Source organism: Cynara cardunculus, assembly GCF_001531365.2.
Source record: "Cynara cardunculus var. scolymus isolate 2C chromosome LG 10, CcrdV1, whole genome shotgun sequence".
Lineage (NCBI taxonomy): Eukaryota > Viridiplantae > Streptophyta > Magnoliopsida > Asterales > Asteraceae > Cynara > Cynara cardunculus.
In genome coordinates, this window is record NC_037537.1 from 28,039,567 (window position 1) to 28,045,995 (window position 6,429).

Here is a 6,429-nt window from a genome sequence, read left to right on the forward strand (position 1 = left end):
TTGGAAATGAAAATGGGGGATGTAGAAAAAGTAGGGAAAAGGATATCTGAACATTTAAGGAATCATAATATAATATTAATATTAATATTAATATTAATATTAAAAGGCAATGCATTGCAATGCAATTAAGTTGATGGGACTTAGGTCAAACCTAAATTTAATTTCACTTTTGCTTTGGATATACATCAACTTGAGATTCTGAAACCTACCTTTTCACTCATACCCATAAACCTAGCTTTTACATCATAAATCAACTTAAATTTGTTCATTTTTATGAAATATACATGTTTGGGTTCGTTGAAATTAAGAGCATCTTTAACAGCTATGTTAAAATAGAAAAAGTTAGATTGTAACATTTTTATTGTTGTAATGGTTATATTAGCAGCAATGCTAAAATATAGAAAAAAATGGAGAGATTTTAAAAGTCTTTAAATTGAGAGAAATCTCTAAGTTTACTTGTGGCTTAATTAGGCTTATTGGTCTATCTGGCTTATTTGCATAGTTCATTTGGGTTGTTTACTTACGGCTTATTCGCACAGAACATGGTTTAATCGCACAGATAGAAATGGTGTGTTGTCCCCATTCAGCTACGAAAATGACACTCATACCCCTTATTTAAAGCACTGCTTCCTTCCCATATGAGACACCCCATATTCGGTTTTTTTATGATTGTTTTGATGTTCAAATAATTAATATTGGGGGATAGATCGGCCATTTATGTTATTTAGATTGTTGATTCAGATAAAAAAAGTAAACAACAACACTCATTTATCCAGATAGAAAAATTTATCGGGACAGACAAATTTATCCATATAAGACTTAATAAACAATTTGGTAAACAACCTTAAGACTTTATAGAATGGAAAGAAACAATATTTGAATCATATCCAACAAAGTAATTTTATTGGAATTAAATGTGTAAGAGAGGTAAATAATATTTTATTAACTGTATTAAATATTTTATTAATATAGTTAATGCTAGAATTGTTAAAATAAAATAACTATTAAAGTTGAATGTAATTTTTTTACAGATCTTGATTTTTCATACTTTATTATTTAATTTTTTTAACGTAATTATTGAGATGTTTTAAATATTAAAATAATTCTAAATTATTCCAAAAAAAGAATTTCTAATAAAATAGTTAAAAGAAATATTATTTTTCTACTAAATGTAATAATTAAAAAAGTCTAATGACAATCTAAGTTCAATGAATTTGTAAAAGAAAAAGAAAAGGAAAATGTGTGTGTGTGTTTTGGGGAAGGGGGGGGTGGGGGGGTTTAATGGACGGGTTAATAGGATTTCTGAGTGTTCAGTCTGTGAGTTGATATGAGGGGGGGGTGACGTAAGCAAAAGGGTACTTGGAAGCAGAACAAGGGGTGAAGACTTACTATCATTGGCTTTACTAAACTCAGGTACAGGGATCTTACAGTGGACACGCTTCCACAGAGTTCCCTCTTTCGGTATTCACACGCGTGCTTTTGTGTACGGACTTCACTCCCCACACCCCCCCCCCCCCCTCCTCTTTTGATACTTCTCGTCACTAACAAAAAACCACCAGATATTACAGTTATATTCATCTCTCAACATTTTCTATTTTTATTTAATTTAATTTAATATTTAATTTATATTAAACTGCATTTATCTCTTGCTTAACGAGTTTTATGTGATTGAAAAATACGTAACCGTTGAATTTTATGTCTGACATATTATTAATTATTTATCAAAGAAAGAAAAAAAGGGTTAAAATCATGTGACTTACGACCATTCTCATACGCCATAGTAAATATTTTCACCAACACCCATTCTTTCTCTTTCATAGTCATATTCTATTTTTACATTATTTTCAACTCAATTATTTACCATATTTCAATATATATATATATATATATATATATATATATATATAGGGGAGCGATCAAATGCAAACCACTCAATTTATACAAACCGTGCAAACCTCATTCAACCAATCATAATTTTTCATTTTGATTATGAGAGATTGATTAATCATTTTTATTGTGGAAGGTGTTAATCATAGATATTATCATCTTCATTATTTTAATTTTTAGAGAAATACATGAAACAGTTTCATTAATTTTAGAGAAATACATGAAACAGTTTCATTAATTTTAGAGAAATACATGAAACAGTTTCATTAAGTATTATATGAAACAATTTTACAACCATATATGAAACAACTTGATCAAAAAAAGTATTATATGAAACAATTTCACAAGATTAAACAATTTCATGAAAAAATTTCATAAGATTAAACAATGAAATCGACGGATGAAGGTGGTTTGCACGGTTTACACAAATGAAGGCGGTTTTTATTTGATCACTCCTCTATATATATATATTCGTGTTGGGTTTCGGTGATAATGAAAATTATGATGAGAAATGTAAGAATGAATCTCCACCATTTAATCAATCTTGATTGAAGATCAATAGTAATCAGATGCACCAAAATGCACCGTATCAATTCTCATATCAAACGAAATTTATGGGATGGAGCGAGATTAAAAATGATCAAGAGTTCAGATCCCTTCTTTTATTTTTCTCGCTTTTAACTCCTATTCTCATAAGAGTGTGTGAGGATATAGGATCTGTTTTCTTTTTTAATGCTGTAACAAAACACAATATAAAAAACTAAGAAATCACACTGAAAAGTTGTCGTAATATAAAATAAAATAAATATTACGGTGTTTTGTTCCATCAATGTTTACTATCAGAACTCAAATTTAAGCTTCAAGATGTGCTTTTGTAGTCTCTAGTTTTCTAATGACAATACTATATTGTGGTGCATATGTGCATATCGAATCACAATGGTGACATGTCTAAGAGAAAGAGATGTAAATTTCTTTCCGGTACAACGGGACAATTGAGTGGTGGCAAGAAACCCCCTAAAGTATACCTAAATCTGCACCTATGTGTAAGCACCATATATATACATTTTGTACGTGAGTGTATGGACGTACGTTTTATGTTCATGTATGCACTAGCGGTGCCAAGGTCGATATATATATATATATATATATGTATATATATATGTATGTATGTATGTATGTATGTATGTATGTATGTATGTATGTATGTATGTATGTATGTATGTATGTATGTATGTATGTATGTATGTATGTGTATTATCGTCCTTGTATTATATTTTGTATTCGAGTTCGTACATACAATTGTTGATCTATATAATTTGTCCAATGTGGCATTATATATTCAAAAGCTATATGTTGTTCATATCTTCCACACCAAATTGAAAAAAATGTGGATAATTTAGTGGGTTAAGTTTCGGTGAAAATAGAAATTATAATGAGAAAGGTAAGAATGGATCTCCATCATTGGATTAATCATAATCGAAGATCAACCCTAATGAGATGCATCGAGATGCATCAGATCAATTCTCACGAGAAACACAATTCATGAGGTGGGGTGAGATTAAAAGTGATCAATGGTTTTATATCATTTTTTACGCTTCTCATATTAACTCCTATTATTACACAATCATTCATCTAATCTAGTTTACCGGAAAAAACTTTATGTAGCAATCATATCCAGTTAACGTATATAATAATAAACAAATAATTAATACTGATATAAAAATACTTTGGTTTCGACTCTAACAAAGAAAACAAAATGACGCGCCTTTGGGTAGGTTGGGTTTTTGGTAGACTCTTGGAATCAAACGTTTGTTTGTTTAAACAAAAGTGGTATCGTTCGTATATTTAATTCATAATAATATAGTTAAAGACTGTTTTTGGATTTACATCATATTTTATTTACTTCTTCTAAAAGAATTTTGGGATGAAAACATGATTGTGTGTTGTTTTCCTCAATAGGGAGTTTTTTAATCATAAAATAGTGACAAACTTCCATTTTCATAGTAATTATGAAAGTGTTAATATTAAATTTCTTTAACAATGATTGATATTCTTTCTTTTATTACTTAAACTTCAAATAAATTTTATGATTTTAAAGCTTTGTTGTTGAAGATTGTGATAAGAAACCAAAGAATGTGAACCATGGGAAAAATAGATATGCATCTTATGCGTGATGTTTGATTGGTTTGAGTTTGGGTTCCAAATGTTAAAAGTGCATAAAGGTCCCAAGTTTAAATCAAAGGATGAATAAAAGTCATCTTGTGGTCATGGAGGTTCAAATACGGAGACTCCGGGTTACTCGCAAAGCAGGTGGTAGCCCTGAGATTAGTCTGCTCGTATAGCAGGTTGGATATTTAGGTTAAACAAAAAAAATGTGGAAGTATTAACATAATTGGATAAAGTCAATCGGTCAAAATGCTATATAATAGTTATAAGTCAGATGATGGAATTGGAATTCTGAAAAAAGAATAATAATAAATATGGTTGTGGCCTATGATCACGTATGGATTTGCATGATGTTAATTTTGCAAATAATTTGAGATGTTTGGCTCGGTTGCGCTTTATGAACAAGCACGACCGTGTAGAGTTCACGCACCACGCCCTACAATCACAACGATTGTACCAAGAGATAAGTATGAACATTCGATATTTTAGCGTTATAATCCACTAAAATCCATAGGACGCGTAGTATAAATAGAGCTCTTTGGTTCCATATATTGAAACAAGAAATCACGAGAGAAACACGATGAGGATGAACTCTGTTAGATGTGAGAGTAAAATCACAATTGATGATTTCAATTTCTAATTCTCTTCGGGCTTGTCTTTAGTAAATAAATATTCTTCCTTTTACGTGTGGACATATACCATCTTTTCAGTACCATTTTATATTCGTGAATGCTTACTTGTTTCCTATCATTATTTATGTTTGATTTGGTTGATCTTAATTCAATCTGTTTAGTTTCGTGCTTATTTGTTGGCAGAAATTATAACACCCTCATTTTCGTCATGAGTTGTGTCACATAATTCTCATTAAATAATAATAAATAACCCAAAAATAACGGCTAATAAAGCCCTATTACGGCTTAAGTCTTACAAAATATAAATGTAAGTAATAACCCAACGCTAACCCGTCCGATACCAGGTTATGTTGCAAAATCAGTTTAAACATAATGTCTAACCATCCCAAAGTCTATGACTCCCTAAGCATGACCCTTGTCCTTGTCCACCCTTGAACTTTGTGCCCCTGAGATACATATTAATAGTCAAAATTATAAAGCTTAGTGAGTTCACAATTTTCGTGCACAAATCATACATGTCCCATTATGCATAATAACAAACAAATATTCAAATAATATGTATATCTATTGCAAAACCTCTTTGCAATAATTACGAAATAAACTATCTCATCAGGTAAAGGTTTTATTATCATCAGCATTTCCCAGATTTTTGGTTTTTGTCTCACTCTTATAGGGTAAGATTCTTGGTTCTTACCATATTCAAATGGTAAGACAATGTTACTTAATAAGCGTTTACCCAGATAATGGTTTGATAAACGACCCATTTGTCTCACACTCTTACGTATTTATACTCGAATTTCCCAAGTAAAACGGTCACTATTGGATAGCCCAAAAGTCTCTTCCATTAGTTCGGTTCATAATTGCATGTAACTAAAATCTCCATTAAATGACACTTTAATTACTTAGAAATTCAAAGTTTCCAAAATTGCAAAACAGACCCCTCTAACTTGAGCTACCTATATTTCAACCCTTGACTTCTCATCTTTAAGTACTTGACAACTATTTCCCTTATACTTTCTAATTTTCATTTTGTGCCCAACATTTTTAAGGTGTCACAGAAGTCATGTAATGTCTTTATTTGCGAATAACATTTACATCTTTATTATGATGGAAACCGGGACAGTGGTAATGCATCCCTCATTTCCGACCCCGACCCTCGTTTAACCCCCCCCCCCCCGGTCTCCGTCCCTCCTGGCTAATCCCTGACACGTTCGAGGAACCCGGTGGGTGCCCGTTTAGTAAAAAAACAATGTATTTTAAATTAAAATTATAATGAATTATCATTATACTAAGTACCAAAATTGGAAATCAAATATATTTGTCATTTGATAATAAATATATGCATATATATATATTTAGTTATACACACATTATATACATATATTAAATAAAATAAAAAAATTAATCAATGTCAAACTAGGGATAGGTAATGTCATCCCCAACCCCATTCTGATCCCATTTTAGGTATGAAAATAAATCTCCGTTCCTGCCCAATTACCCATCAAACTGAGAAATTCCGCCCCGTAACCTTAAACCGAAGAATCCCGCTCCATTAGGGTTGATACCCATGGATACCAACCGTAATCAGCTAAAATTTTCATCTCTAATCTTAGTTTAATTTGGGACCCAATGAACTTTCAAAATCTAAACATTCACTCTATACATTAATTCATTGACAGCATTATTTTCTCAAATATAATATATATATATATATATGTGTGTGTGTGTGTGTGTGTGGGGGGGG